The 15,718-nt window shown below is 45.8% G+C and overlaps 1 protein-coding gene across 2 annotated transcripts in view; it reads left to right on the top strand.

The window, feature by feature from the left end:
- Nucleotides 1-15,718, top strand: part of XKR6 (XK related 6) — a 163,720-nt gene that overhangs the window by 38,725 nt on the left and 109,277 nt on the right. Inside the window, exons 2-3 of one of the 2 annotated variants that reach the window (XR_004417486.1) lie at nucleotides 3,109-3,224; nucleotides 5,134-6,134. The exons of the other annotated variant lie outside the window; for it this stretch is intronic. The gene's annotated coding sequence lies outside the window, so the exon portion shown is untranslated. Of the gene's footprint in view, nucleotides 1-3,108; nucleotides 3,225-5,133; nucleotides 6,135-15,718 lie in introns of those variants that run through there. 2 annotated transcript variants of the gene reach the window in all.

Consider the following 15,718-nt stretch of genomic DNA (forward strand, 5'->3'; position numbering starts at 1 on the left):
CCCCCAAAGTTCCTGTTTCTCCTAACACTGTGTTGAGAGAAGAGAGAGACTGGAAATCTCAGGGGATGTGTGGATGTGGGAAGCTGAGTGAGAGGGATGTCTAAGGAGAACTGAAAAATGTGGGTTTCAAGTGAGAACGTGGGAAGGGATGCTGGCTTGGCTTTGTGAGGAGCTTCTAAGTCTTAAATATTTGAGTTCCCAAAAGATGTTTGAGGCTAAAATAATAGGGGGAAAAAACCAGCATGGCAAATACACATGCCCAGTGTCCCAGGGGAGATGATTCCTGCTGAAAGAGGAGAAGTTTGCAAAAGCTTTGGAAGCAGTAAAAAAATTATTTGTTGAAGGACAGCAAGACTCACTCCTGCAACAATTGCAAGGATTCAGGAGAAACTTCCAAATCCAGCTTTGAAGTATAACCCTGGAGGTTTGGGCAAATAAAATGTTGTCCAGACTCTGGATGGAGATCCCTACAGGTGTGTGTGTGTGCATCCCTGTCTGTTTTGAAAATTATCCACATTTTCATTGTGGCTAAAACAGGATGTGAGGGTCTTGAGGAGCTGAGGCACCTTCTGCCCTGTGACAGTGTCACTGCTGGTGTGTGAGCATCACAGAATCACAGAATATCCTGAGTTCAGAGGGATCCACAAGGATCATTGATCCAGAATCACAGAATATCCTGAGTTTTCAGAGGGATCCTTAAGGATCATTGATCCAGAATCACAGAATATCCTGAGTTTTCAGAGGGATCCACAAGGATCATTGATCCAGAATCACAGAATATCCTGAGTTCAGAGGGATCCATAAGGATCATTGATCCAGAATCACAGAATATCCTGAGTTCAGAGGGATCCACAAGGATCATTGATCCAGAATCACAGAATATCCTGAGTTCAGAGGGATCCATAAGGATCATTGGTCCAGAATCACAGAATATCCTGAGTTCAGAGGGATCCATAAGGATCATTGATCCAGAATCACAGAATATCCTGAGTTCAGAGGGATCCTTAAGGATCATTGATCCAGAATCACAGAATATCCTGAGTTCAGAGGGATCCACAAGGATCATTGATCCAGAATCACAGAATGTCCTGAGTTCAGAGGGATCCACAAGGATCATTGATCCAGAATCACAGAATATCCAGTGTTCAGAGGGATCCATAAGGATCATTGATCCAGAATCACAGAATATCCTGAGTTCAGAGGGATCCATAAGGATCATTGATCCAGCTCCTGGCCCTGCAGACACCCCAACAATCCCTGAGAGGAGCAGCTCAGCTCAGTGGTACCCACAGCTGTAACTTTGTGCCTTCCACAGAGCTTTGAACACTCCCAGCAGCTGAGTTCCCTCCCCTCCCTGTGCCATCCCCGCTTGGAACGTGGCATTCATCTGAAGTATTCATTAAGATGGGGAATTATTTGCATATTATTAGCATTATTACATGGAAATAAAGCTGCTGCTGGTTCTTCCCTCCCTCCATGTATCTTTCATCACCCGCCTTTATCCGGCTCTGAATCCTGTTTGTTGTGTGACAAAACTGGGCTGATAAATCTCATTACTCACTTCAATGGCTCAGAGACTCACTGCACATTACTGAATTTGGTGAATTATGTAATAAATGCATAATTAAAATTAAACCCAGAGCCTCTCGTGGAACCTCAGCAAATGCTGTTGGTGATGAATTATAGAGAAACGTACGTAGGTATTAAAATTTAAGCCTAATTATTTGGATTTATTTTCAATCAATATTTAATATGCTACCTATAAGTTCCTGCAGACCCACAGCAAATCTGTTGTTGTGGCTTTGCTGGAAAGAAAAGAGTCTCTGTGTGTGTGTGTGTGTGTAGAGTGAGGTGTTTGTTTTCATGGGGCTTAATATTTGATTACAGAAAGGAAAGCTCCCCTGAGCACGATGTAAAATTTTTTTCAGCCACAGGAAGTGTCTGCAAGGAGTTGGGTTTGACCCAAGTTTTTCCCTACTTGATCACTTTGAGAAGCCCCATCCCTAGAATTATTCAAAGCCAGGTTGGATGGGATTTGGAACAACCTGGGATTGTGGAAGGTGTTGGAACAAAATGACCTTTAAGGTCCTTTCCAACCCAAGCCATTCTGTGATTGTGGTTTACTGGAGGAGAATCACAATAATAGGAAATAATTTACTTAAATAAAACACTGCTTGCTTGCTCACTCATCAGATTGGTGTTAAAATAATAAACTGGAAATTTTGCCCTCAATGAATTTCTGCCTTCCTAGTTCTTTACTTCAAGGCAGCTGCTGTCAGGTTTAAACTTGAGATGTGCTAAAAACTTCTCTCTGTGCTTAAAACAGGTTTTAGAGATATTTTCCTTGGAAAGAGCAGCAATGTTTTTCAGGCAAACAGCCTGCAAGTTTAATTTTGAAAGGTTTGTCTCTTAAGTAGCAAATTGAAAAGAAGGGATTTGATTCCCCTAAATCCCCGATTCTAGAGAAAGCAGCTTGAGATCTCAGTAAGAGAATTAACACATGGGTTAAACTTACAATAAGAAGCAGGACTTGGAAAATGCCTATTCAGATGCCTTTAAGGAAATAATAGGATTAGTTCTTGTCGTGTCAGTGTGGATTCCTGAGACTGGGGGCTGTGCTGACACGCAGCCGGGCTGTGTCGCTGGGCTAGCCATGAAATTGGGGACAATGACAATAAAGATGACTTTTCTTGGAGGCAAATTCCTTTGAATGTTTAAGCCTTGTGTCCACACGCAGGGCAGGTAATTTGGGATGACAAAGGAGCCCCTAATAATTCCCCTCCCTGCCCTGATGTGCTGGTTGTGGTGAGGTGATGGTAATTGCAGCTTCAGTCCCTAGAACCAGATTTCTGTTCATTCTGTCATCTGTTGCAAACACAGTGTGGTTTCTGACCTGTTATTTTCATCCCTTTATTCCAATGTGTATATATATTTTATTGTATAAACATTATACCCATTGTTTGTGATAAAGCATTTTTATCCTTTGTTTATATTCATTTATTTGTTTTCACCCTTCATGACAATTCAAAATCCTGCAAAAAAAAAGCATTATTTTCATTTCCTTGTGTTTTCCATCCCATAATCATCCATGTGTGTCTTTGTTTTTAGCTTAAACCAAAGAGAATGGAGCATTAAGGCAGAATTGGGGTTATTTTGACATCACCTGATTCCATCATAGAAGGAGCTGTAGGAGACCAGCGCTCTGGAAAACATCCAACAAAATGGTAATGAGTCAAAGAAAGGCTTCTCTTGTGCTGCCACTCCTCTGTTCTTGTCTTCAGACACAACTTCTGCTGCTTTGCAAAGCTTCTCTTTCCTTTTCCATGGGGTTTCCTCTTGCAAATATCCTGGGTATCCCAAAAGTGCTTTGGGAGCAGAGGGGAATTTAGACAGCGTTGTACAAAGCCAAAAACTGCATGAGAAGTTGTGGCTGCCCCTGGAAGTGTCCAAGGCCAGGTTGGATGGGGCTTGGAGCAGCCTGGGACAGTGGAAGGTGTCCCTGCCCATGGCAGGGGGTGGCACTGGATGAGCTTTAATGTCCCTCCCAACCCAAACCATTCCCTGCTTCTTTAATTTTGTTATTCTATGATTCTGTAACAAAGAATGAAATCAAGTTTTGTGTTGACAGGTAATTGGCAAATGTACCAAATTTCTCAGTAAATTATCACCAGAAAGTTTAAATGTAATAATAATATAATAATATATATAATGATGCCACCAGTGGAGGAAATAAGGTGGGCACACACTCAGGCTGATATTTCACTTCCCATGTCAGAGCATTCCCGAGCACTCCTCAAGCTGGAACTTAAGGAAGCAAAAAAAAAAAAAAAAACCCAAGCCTAACAGCTTTACAGCTTGGTGTCTGACAGAGAGTATTTGCTGTGTTTTGGCACAGGATTTATTTAGGGGGTGTGTATGAAGCTTGGAGAGAGCTCTCTGCACATTTTGACGCTGCCTCGAGTTGCAGCCAAAGCTGGGCTGGTTTCAGCTCCATGTGTGTTTTAGCTCAGTGTTACTCCATGCTGGAGTCATTCTTGTCAAGCTGAATGATCTCACAGATCTGGAAATCAGCAGTAGATTATCTTACTTAGCTGGCAATTCAAGATTTGAAGGAATTAATTAGAAAAGCTGCCCTGAATGCACGTGTGTACATGCATATAATTGTGTCAGGTTACTGCACCTGTATTTTTCTTATCCTTTAAATCCTTCATTCTGCTCTCCTCTGAGCTTTTGCTTTCTTACTCACTAACAGGAGTTGCTCTCCTTTAACAAAAAGTGCTTATCCCTATGATATGTCTTTTAAAATGTGTCCATTTCAATTAATATTTAACAGAGCAGAGACATGTCTGTGGTATAATGTATCCACTTATGGCTAATCGTTATTTGAGGTGATTGAGCCTCTTTGTACTTAATTTTTTGTGCTTTTTATCCAGCAGAATCATTTGTAGATTGCAGTGTAAGAGCTGATTGATACCTCAAAGCAGACTATTTCTCCTGGAGCTCTGGGTTTATCACTTACCAGCATCCTTTTGGGAACACAAAGGGAGCACTGAGTGTGGAAGGATCTCATCCCAAAAGCAGAAATCCCAATTCCTGTCTCAGTTTAAGATGTAGTTACCAATCTCTTGACACCCACCTGTACAATTACTTTCTTAAAAGTTTTGGAATTGTTAAATTAGATTTTTTTATTCCATTTATTTGTTCCTTCACTGAAAGGGTGCTCAGGCACTGGAACAGGCTGCCCATGGTGGAATCACCATCCCAGGAGGGATTTCAAAGCCATGTGGATGTGGCATTTGGGGACATGGCTCAGTGCTGGTCCTGGCAGTGCTGGGGGAGCTCCATGACCTGAAACATTTTTCCAACCTTAATGATTCAGTGATTCCAAGTGAGGGGCCCATGTGCCATGTGTCCTCCCCTAGAAATCCTGACCTTTGGGCTCCAGCTTTGATTGGGGCTGCACCTCAGACACTGAACCTTTGGTGGGATGAGCTCTGCCACCCCATCAGGGATCCCTGCACATCCTCTTTTTATTTCACCATTTAAGCTTTAATTCATTGATAATGGTTTGGTTAAGATTTGAGCATTACTATTTATTTAATTTTTTTCTTTTTTCTTTTCTTTGTTTTTTAGGTATGAAAAGTTTTTATGGGTGGTGAGATGTTCCAGTGCTTGGATCAATCTGTTTTGTTTAATGTGGGAAGGAGTGGATTTTTTTTTTTCTATTGTTTGGTTGGATTACTTTAAATTTCTGATTTTTTTCCAGCAGAGCTGATCCAGCTATAGAGACAGGGAATCATGAACTCAGAATGGTTTGGGTTGGAGAGGATTTAAAACCCATCTTGTTCCACCCCTCTCCATGGGCAGGGATACCTTGCTCTGTCCCAAGCTCCACACCCCATCCATCCTGACCTTGGACATTTCCAGGGCTGAATGAGATGATTTTTAAATTCTCTTCCAACCCAGTCCATCCTGTGATTCCCTGATTTTCTAACAGCTCATCAGAAATAACTCCAATCCCCAGGATTTTTGTGCTCTGCTGAACCCAGTGACAGAGCAGGGCTTTAACTCCCAGCCTGCTGTGTCTCCCGAGTTCAGAAGATGAAACAAGTGAGAGAAATGAGCTTTGATCCCTTTCTGCCACCATAGGATTATTCCACATCCCACTGGGTTTGAAGTTCACACCTAATCCAGTTTTACATGGGCTCTGATTTAGTGGCACTTCCTCCTTACTGAGATTCAATTTGCATTGCCATTCCTGCATCCCATTCCATCCTGTGCCATCCCATAATTCTTCCTGGGATGTGCCAGGGCACAGAGATCCTTACCCTCCCTCCCTGTGCTGTTTTCTCACTACATCCATTCACAGACACTGATGGATATTTAAAGCAGACAGCTCTGCTGCCCTGTGTGGAGGTTTTCAAGCTGTAGGAATTTACAGACAAAAAGGGTTTGGATTGTCCAGCCTGGATCTTTGTGCATGGAAACACCTGATGTGAAACAAGATTCCAGGAGCCACCTGTGCAGAACTGCTTTCCTGTTTTCCAGAGATTTAGTGCTCAGTCCTGAGGTTTTGGGGTTTTTTTTATTTATGATATTTGTAACTCCGTAAGTTTTCTTCCTAATAAATATGTATTTTCAGGCCAAAAAAATCCTTGTCTGTGATCCTTTAAAATATCTTTTTACAAGCATTCAGCATCCTGGACATCTTCTCCTCACACACACTGGGCATGGGGGTGGCAGAGCAGCTGTGTGAAATCCCCAAAGGATTTATTTAAAAGTGACAGTGAGTTTTGCTGGACTGACAAAAGCTTGGTTTAGCACCTGCATCACACCCAGGGAACTTTCAGGAAGTGCCTCCTGGAGCAGAAAGGTGGTTTATACACCAAAACCGTGGTTTATACACCAAAAACGTGGTTTATAGGTAAGAGTTAAAATTTCAAGTTTCTAAGGGTGGCTGTATTTTAGTGGAAAGCCACTAAAGGAGATCCCAGAATGGAATTCTCCTCCCTGTTCCTGCCCTACACACCTTGTAACACTTATTTCATTTTTCTTCAAGACCCCAACATTCATAGGAGAGAGTTTTTAACACTTGTAGCATGGTTGGCAGAGAATGTCCCTTGTTTGGATAACCCCTGCTCCTGCTTTTTCCTTCACTGGCAACAGCTCATTCAGAACCTAAATCCATCCCAGTGATATTTAATCATGAAGTCAGAATGGTTTAGGTTGGAAGGGACCCTAAAAATCATCTCATTCCAACCCCCTGGATGGACAGGGAAGCATCCTCCTCCCCCAAAGCTGTCCTTGGCAGAAAAGCACCAATCATCCTGATGGGAACCAGCAATCCCAGGGATTTCACAGCACCCCTGCAGCAAAGGTGTTTCACAATCATCCTCCCCCCTCCTCACAAGGCTTTGATCATACCAGGAGCACCCTCTACAAAAAAAAAAATAATATTTTTTTTAAGCCCATCAGCTCTGGAAGGTCACAGGGCTGTCAGAGTGACTTATCTGCTCTGCTCTGAAATGGCATTTCTGGGAGGCTGTGGCGGATGCTGCTCTGGCAGTCTGGGCTGAATCCTGCGGAAGGGCTTCAGGAGATCCATCAGATGCCCTACTTAATTTAAAATGTTTGGAGCTTCTTTTATTTATTTAATTTTTTAAAAATTTTTGTTTTGTTCACTGTAGTAAAATTATTTTCACGACCCTTTGGGTATTACCTGCTTTTAGAAATCTTTCTATAATTAAATTTCCAAATCCGCCTGTGAGCTGGTGATGTGTAAAACCCTGCAAACGGGACCCTTTGTGTGTTAACCTATATTTATGTTACTTTTATTCCTTCTGGCAGTAATTATCCTGGCTCTAGGCCTAGGATTAATCTATAAGATGCTGAACATGCTTGAATTTTTTTCCCCCATTCTCTGTGGCAAACTCATCTTATGCAGAGCAGGGCATTTTTTAAAACTGCTTCCTATGAAGTGGTTTCACTGTTACCCCTCTTAAGTGATTCACAGGAGGAGCCATGGCAGCAATCACAGATTTCCTACAGCTGGGGAAGGAAGTTCTGCATCCCCCATCCCTAAAAACATTCAGGGTCAGCTTGGGTGGATCTCTCAGCCTCATCTGGTTGGAGATGTCACAACTCCCTGTATCTTTAAAAGCCTTTTCCAACCCAAAATCCTCCCTGTCACATCCTCTCGTCCTGAGTGCTGGCCAGACCTGCTCCATCCCTTTCTCCACCCCTTCCTCCTCCTCACTGTGGCTTGGAGAAAACTTCCAAATTTGATGGAGTTAAAATGACAGGTGTGTAGTTAAATAGAAGTGTGTGATTTCTCATGGTGATGGGTTTTAAATTTGAGGTTTTTATAATGTAGTAATGGGTATGGGACAAGATGAAGGATTTTGGGTGTTGGTACTCATCTTCTTTCTTCTTCATGGTTTCAGGCAGCAGTTTCTGTTTGGATAGTCAGTGTCACACTGAGGGTCACAGGAATTTGATTATTGAGTTAAAAGTCTAAATAATAGAGGTGTTAATTCTCCATTGGACTGTTTAGCTGTAAGAGACCTTGTAGCAGCTGGATCTCGCTCCGTTTTGCTCACTTCTAACTGGTAACAAGAAGTGTTGCTGAACTTTGTGTACTTTAGATAAGATTTAATAAACAACCAAATCCAAACATCAGAAAATCCATTTCCTTCGTGTATTTTTTAATCCTGGCTCTGAGTGAAGACAGAAAAAACTCCAAATTAAGTGGTGCAAACTCCAAATTAAGTGGTGCAAACACCTCCACCATTCACAGCACCATCCTCTGGGGGTGTCCTCGTGGCTGAGCTGCCCTTGGGGACTGTCCCCATGGACATGTCCCAACAGTGGTGGCCTCAACAAGTTCCTAACTGGAATCTCCCTGGATTCTGGGATGGATTGCTGCCGTGGGCTGGAGCAAACTTTGCCCACTGGGAATTTTTTTTCCTTAGAAAACCTTTCTGGAGTCATTGATTTGCAGCGTGTCTGAGCCAAATTTAAGCATGGAGCCACAGAGATCTGAATTTAGCTGTGCTGGCTGTTTTCCCTGGGAGGAGGGATCACAGGGATGGATTTGATTGCCTGGGAAAATTAGTGTTGATTTCAGTGAAGAATATTTTATTACAGTGTTTGCATTGGCATTGTCTTCATAGGATAATGGCTGAGAGTTTCCTGTGTTTCCTGTGCTTGTGTGTATTTAATAATTTAATCTATTCCTTCTGAATACTGGCTTGGACTAGAAAAGAAAAAAAAAAAATAGGACTGGCTGCCTACTCTTAATATCCCATCATAAAATAAAATCACTAATCCCAAAGGTGGAGTTGCAATTAAAAAGAAAGAAAGCTGGTGTTGAAAAGTATTGAAAGTGAGTAATGTGGTCTAAAATAGACACTGCCTGTGGTGTTTGCTTCAGATGCTGAAGATGCTGAGCTTGTAGTGCCTGGAGAACTGGGGTGCTGTTCCAGGATCCCAGAATGGTTTGGATGGGGAGAGACCTTAAAGCTCCTCATTCCTTCCAGTATTCCAGGTGGTCCCAAGCTCCTTGGGGAGCCTGGTCAGTGCCCAGACACCCTCTGGGAAGAAATTTTCCCAATATCCAGCCTAGCCCTCCCCTGACACAGCCCTGGGTCCTGTCCCTGCTCACAGAGAGCAGAAATCAGAGCTGCCCTGAATGAGCAGTGGAGGATCCAGCCTGGAGAATCCTCTCCCTCTTCTGTTCTACAAATATGAAGTGACAAGTTGACCAAGATGCTGGCCTTTAAAACTCATTTTCACCTGTGTGGGCTCAAAACTCCCCCTCAAAGTCCCTCCAATCCTCTCAGGCACCATCCCCACACCAGGAAGGTTCCCCTGCCCTGAGGATCCAAACATTGAGAGCCAGGGATGCTGCTCAACACCATCAGGGAGCTCAGTCCACCTCACTTTGGGATCTCCTTTGCAAAGATCAGGGCAGGTGAGAGTTGTTGCTGCAGGTTGTGTGTCTGGCACTTTTCCCTTCCCTCCCTTCCCAGGTCTCCCTCCAGTCCACAGGAAGTTTTGGATCAAGAGGAATTACCTTCAGACAGTAATGAAAGAGGCTGTGCTCAGGTTTGCTCATAAATGCAGCACTGGAGCTGTTAAATCAGGCAGTGCCTGGCACTGGGGGATGAGTGCAATCTAATAAAGGTATTACAAGCACTCGAGTTTGGGCAATTAAAATGATAACGATGTGCTGGAGCTAACGAGGCTGAGGTGAGGCTTTATGGGGGCCAGGGGGTGCATCCTGGTCTGCCCTGGCTCAGAGAAGCTGTGGCTGCCCCTGGAAGTGTCCAAGGCCAGGTTGGATGGGGCTTGGAGCAGCCTGGGATGGTGGAAGGTGTCCCTGACATGGCTGGGGTGGGACTGGATGAGTTTTTATATCCCACCCAAACCATCCTGGGATTCTGTTTGCAGGGTTTTGGTGTGCAGGAGAAAAGAAATAAAGAGATTGAGGGAAGGATTAACCATCCCTTAAAGGTTATTGCACGTTTTATGTAAGACCTGAGCCTCGATTCACAGAACCACAGAATGGTCAGGGTGGGAAGGAACCCCAAAATCCATCCTGTCCAACCCCCAGGTTGCTCCAGGCAGGAATCCCTTCCTTCACAGCAGCATTTTCCTGGCTCAGGAGCAGCAGCCAGGCTGAGCTCCCTTCAGGAGAGGAGCAGAGCAGGAGCAGAGGAATCCCTGTGCCCAGCACTGTCACTTCAGAGCTCTCTGTGGGCAGCACAAGGGCTCCTTTTTGGCATTGTGTTTACCAAAGCTGTCTGGAGGAGGTTGTTTAAACTGCAGTGGTTTGAACCGTGCTCTTGACATAATTTTTCTCCATCTGTAGCTTAAATATCAGCCTCTTGTCTGAACTGAATGACTCTCGTGGTTACTCAGATGCTTTCAAGGTGCAGTCGTTCCTTTGTGAGCATCTGTGACATTTGGAGCTGCCCAACCTGATTGCTGCAGAAATCCAGGCTCTGGGTGGGAATCCCAGCAGTTACAGGAGAACTGGGAGATGCTGGGGTCAGGCTGGATCTTCTGTATGAATCAATTTAAATTAGATATTAAGAATAATTTCTTCCCTGGGAGGGTGGGGAGGCCCTGGAATAGAATTCCCAGAGAAGCTGTGGCTGCCCCTGGATCCCTGGAAATGTCCAAGGCTGGGTTGGACAGAACTTGGATCAACCTGGGATAGTGGAAAGTGTCCCTACCATGACTGGGGATGGAATGCAATACTCTTTAATATCCCTTCCATCAATAGTTCCAACAAGTTGCTTTGCAATCTCCAAATGTGATTATTAAATGAATCTTCATTTGATGCATCGTGTGGTTCTGTGGCCACAAAAAAAGTGCTTTTTATTTTCAAAAGGAAAAACCCAAACCTGGGGAGAAAATCCCAGGAGCAGCAGCTTTCAAAGCATCCTACAGCTCCATTTCTTTGTGTGTGGGCAGGAAGATTTCTGTCCACTCAAAAAAAAAAAAAAAAAAGCCAGGCTTTTTCAAATAAATAAATAAACACCAGTTCCTGGGGTGAAATTCTTAAAGGCTTCTAAGAGAACCAGCACTGCTGGCCAGGGTGGCAGGGGGGAAAATCTCCTGGTGTCCCCTTGTGCAGCCACTTTGAATCCCAATTCCACAGAGAAAAGACATGAGGGGAGCTGGTGAGGAGGAGCAGAGTGAGGAGAGCTCCAAAGTGCTCCTCACACCTTGGAAACACCTTCAGCAGAGCACAGAGCCAGAGAATTTCTGAGGCTGGAAAAGTCCTACAAGATCATCCAGTCCAAAAATCCCCAGCACTGCCAAGGCCACCACTGATCCCTGTCCCCAAGGGCCACATCCACAGGGCTTTGAAATCCTGCAGGAATGGGGAATCCTTTTATTGCTGTTCCAGTGCCCTGCTACCCTTTCCATGAAGAATTTTTTTTCCTAACCTCCTAATATCCAATCAAAACTTCTCCTGGCACAACTTGAGGCTGTTTCCCCTTTTCCTGTGAGAAATCCTGACCCTCCTGGCTGTCCCCTCCTGTCAGGGAGTTTTGCAGATTCCCCCTGAGCCCCTTTCCAGCAGTGCTGGGTGAGCTGTTGGGTTCTGGTTGGATTGAGCAGCCTCCAGCTGAGTTTGCAGGAGTTCCCAGCCTGTGCCCCAGAGCCAGTGCAGCTGTCAGCGAGCTGCCAGGTGGATTTTGGTCCCTGTGGTGCCTTCATTTCCAGCATTTCCTCGTTCTGAGCCCTCTGGGGACAGTCTCACTCGCTAATGCAATTTGAGAGGCATCACTCAGAGGAGCTCTGTGGGGATCCAGCACAGACTCGCTCCCACCTTTGCTGATCCCACTGCTTTTGCTGCAGGAAGAGCTGCTGTGCTCAGGTGTTTGTCCCCAGCTCTGCCCTGCACCAACATGTTTGTTTTCCCTGAGGAAATCCCATCACACCTGAAGAGCCCCCAGCACCAGCACGCCATCCTTTGTCCTGCTGTGATCCCAGCCCCAAAGGAGCAGCACAGACAGGACAGGCAGGGAGCAGCTGAGGAGACCTCCCAGAGCAGGAGCTGCTGTGAATTGAGGGGTCAGGTGAGGATAGAAAAGAGGCTGTGCCAGGCTGGGATTGTGTTAGCTCCTCCTGAGCCCACACGTGGGAGGCAGCTCCTGGGAAAAACCTCTGCAGCCTGCACTGGCTGCCTCAAGATTTCCCCATGAGCTGCAGGGGGAGCCTGGAGGAGGCTTGGATGTGGATTGCTGTGTTTTGGTGGGCTGGGAATTACAGTAATTTCACGATTATAAACCACACCTGATTATAAACCACAGGTTACAATACAGAGTGTGATAAAAGGTATCTGTTCTATCACCATCTGTTGAGGGTGAGGCAGTGATCCTGATCTCCATGGGAGACATTCTGCTAATGGGCCATCCATTGAAACCAGGCAGGGCATTGTTCTTTATCTTTTCACAGCCCATCCTTCCTCCAGCCAGTCATTTTCTGCTCATGGCCATTGAGTCCCACTGTGGCACTGATAAAATTACTGCATCCCATTGGGAGTTGCTCCAGCCAGGGGGAAGAGCCCAACATTTCTTACCAAGATAAAAACAGAGGGTTTGGGACACTAAGGGAGCCCCTTTCTCCACTGCACTCCAGAGGAAAACCGGATTTCTCCACATCCCCACTGGAGCTCCGGAGGGAAACTGCACCTTGTACAGGAGCACTGCTCCAACTGAGCCACATCTGTCACTGCAGGAGGATGCAGCCACCATGGGATGGGACTGCTGCCAACACCCTGCCTGACGGGTGTCAGGTTGTACTCTGACTGTGTCAGGGTTTGGGGTTTGTTTCTTTGTAGTGCTGTATTTCTATTTTAATTTCCCTAGTAAAGAACTGTTATTCCTAATTCCCATATCTTTGCCTGAGAGCCCCTTGATTTCAAAATTCTAATAATTTGGAGGGAGGGGGTTTACATTCTCCATTTCAAAGAGAAGCTCCTGCCTTTCTCAGCAGACACCTGTCCTCCAAACTAAAACAGCAACTTTTCATTCTTTGTCCATATATAAGCCACACCTGATTATAAGCCGCACTTCGGGTTTGGACCAAAATTTTAGTCAAAATGGTGCAGCTTATAATCGTGAAAATACTGTACATCTGGGGTGAAGCCCCATCCACACAGCACTGTCCATGCTCTAAGGAGCTGTGGCTGCTCCATCCCTGGAAATGTCCCAGCCCAGGTTGGATGGAGCTTGGAGCAACCTGGGACAGTGGAAGCTGTCCCTGCCCATGGCAGGGGGTGAAAACAACAATTTATAAAATCCTTTCCAACTCAAACCATTCCATGATGGATGTGGGTGGCAGAGCAATGAGGTGTTCAGTGCACAGCCAGAACAGCCCATGATCAGCACACACATCCCATCTCCTGTGCAGCTCTCCGGGGTTTTGGGATCCTCCCAGCGAGGGTGAGGCATGAGGGAAGCAGTCCCAGGTGGGAGTGTGTTTTTGTACCAACACTGAATTCAGAAGGAGCTGTGAGTGCAGAGACAGCTGCCTCCACTTTCCTTTCATACCAGGAATTGCTTCCACTCCAAGGGCTGCTTTGCATTTTTATTTAAGATGAATTTCCCTTTGAACAGCGTCACTCGTGACTCTCAGCCTGTGATTCTTCTCATCTGAGTACAAAAATCCAGGCTGGGCCTTGTGCTTTCCTCAGCTGGGAATTCCTGCCCTCTAGTTTGTGGGCAGGAATAGCTTTTCCCACATTCCTGGGAGAACCAGCATTGAAGAGAGGATAAAATACTTCCCTGGGTCCTGGGACATCCAGATCTAGAACTGAGCTACCCACTAACCTCCTGCTAAGTTTTTGGGGACAAGATCTGTTGCCTGCCAGATGTTTGTGCTCTGTCTGGCACAGCAGGGCAGTCTGGGTGCTATTTTTGTAGCTGTGTTAAATAGCTCTGTCTGCAGGGTTTGGGAGGTAAGGGGAAGGTCTGGCAGGGCCCTTTGCAGTGTGACTTGGTGGTTTATTCGTGTTCAGGCTCACGTAAAACAGGAGATGTTGTGATTCCACAGCCTCATGTGTGGCTTCATCCACCCCAGAGCCGCCTCTGCTGTGTCTGGGGTTGGGCTGGGAGAGCTGGGGGTGCTCACCTGGAGAGGGGAAGGATCCAGGGAGAGCTCAGAGCCCCTTGCAGAGCCTAAAGGGGCTCCAGGAGAGCTGGAGAGGGACTGGGGACAAGGGATGGAGGGACAGGACACAGGGAATTGATGGGAATAGATGGGAATAGATGGGATATTGGGAAGGAATTGTTCCCTGGGAAGATGGGGAAACCCTGGAATAGAATTCCCAGAGAAGCTGTGGCTGCCCCTGGATCCCTGGAAGTGTCCAAGGCCAGGCTGGATGAGGCTTGGAGCAACCTGGGACAGTGGAAGGTGTCCCTGCCATGGCAGGGGGTGGCACTAAATGATTTATAAGGTCCCTTCCTCCAAACCATTTTAAGATTCCATGATTATTTATAAATAAACTGTGTCCCATTGCAGGGATATGTTGGCCTTCTCTTAAATGTAAGATTTCTTTCAGATGGATATAATACATTAATCCTGTGCTCCATCTCAGCATCACTTCCACAATTTAGGTGAAAACTTTGAAACACTGAAGAGCTCCTATTTGTTGACCCTGTGTTTTGTGCCACCCATCCCCTCCAAGCCTTCTCCATTTCCCAGTTTGTGGAGTTCCAAAGCACTGAGGTGGATTTTGGGCAACCCTGCAGCCCCTTATCCTACTTTAAAACCCACAGGCCATCAAGCAGAGTCCTAAATGAGAACTGGAGAAAGGAAAGGAAAGTGATGCCTCTGGTGAGCACCCCTTCAGCAGGGAAAGGGACTGGCAGAAATTCAAAATTCTCTCCTCCCATCTGAGCAGCTGTCCCACCCCACTTCCAACCACCCTGTCCCACTTCCCTGCTGGCCTCCAGATGGGAACAGCAATGCCTCTGGTGGCTCAGGGCCTGTCACTGTCCCCAACCTCCCAGCATTGGAGGGAGGGTGTCCAAAACCTCTTGAAGTGCTGGCTCTGTCCCAGCTGCTGTTCCCTCTCTGCTGGGAGCTGCCCTGTCACACAGGCTGGGGAAAAGGACAGCCAGCTGGTGGAGTGGCTCTTTTTAAAAGCCTCTTTTGTTTGCTTCTTGCCCTTGAAAGGCCAAATGATGTCATGGAGCAGGAGAAAGCTCCTTGTGACATTGGCACCTGGGAGTGGGGAGTTCATTGCATAACCTGCCTTGCCACACTCCCAAATCCAGCTCCAAAAAGGAGCTGTGAAGAGTCCAGAGCATCCTTCAGAGATTCTTCCAGCTCTGTGCATCACCTCTGTCCAGCACAGAATCCAGCACTTGTGCCAATTAATTATAATGTCCTGAAAAATAAAAGGTGCACAAGGAGTTTTGGGGCAAGAAAGCTTCAAAGAGAAGTGGGATGGGGCTTGGAGCAGCCTGGGATAGTGAAAGGTGTCCCTGCCCATGGCAGGGGCTGGAACTGGATGATCTTTAATGTCCCTTCCAACCCAAACCATTTTGTGATTCCATTCTCCAGGTAAGGCTGGCTAGGATTGCCTCAATCAAAGAGAAATTTCCAATAAAGGGTTGAATTTTCTGGCTGCTGATTTCAATGGGGATGAGGCCCCAGATGAAGAAATGGTGTTTTAAACTCCCCACACAAAGAT

This window comes from Catharus ustulatus, chromosome 3 (assembly GCF_009819885.2).
Source record: "Catharus ustulatus isolate bCatUst1 chromosome 3, bCatUst1.pri.v2, whole genome shotgun sequence".
In the NCBI taxonomy this organism is placed as follows: Eukaryota; Metazoa; Chordata; class Aves; order Passeriformes; family Turdidae; genus Catharus; species Catharus ustulatus.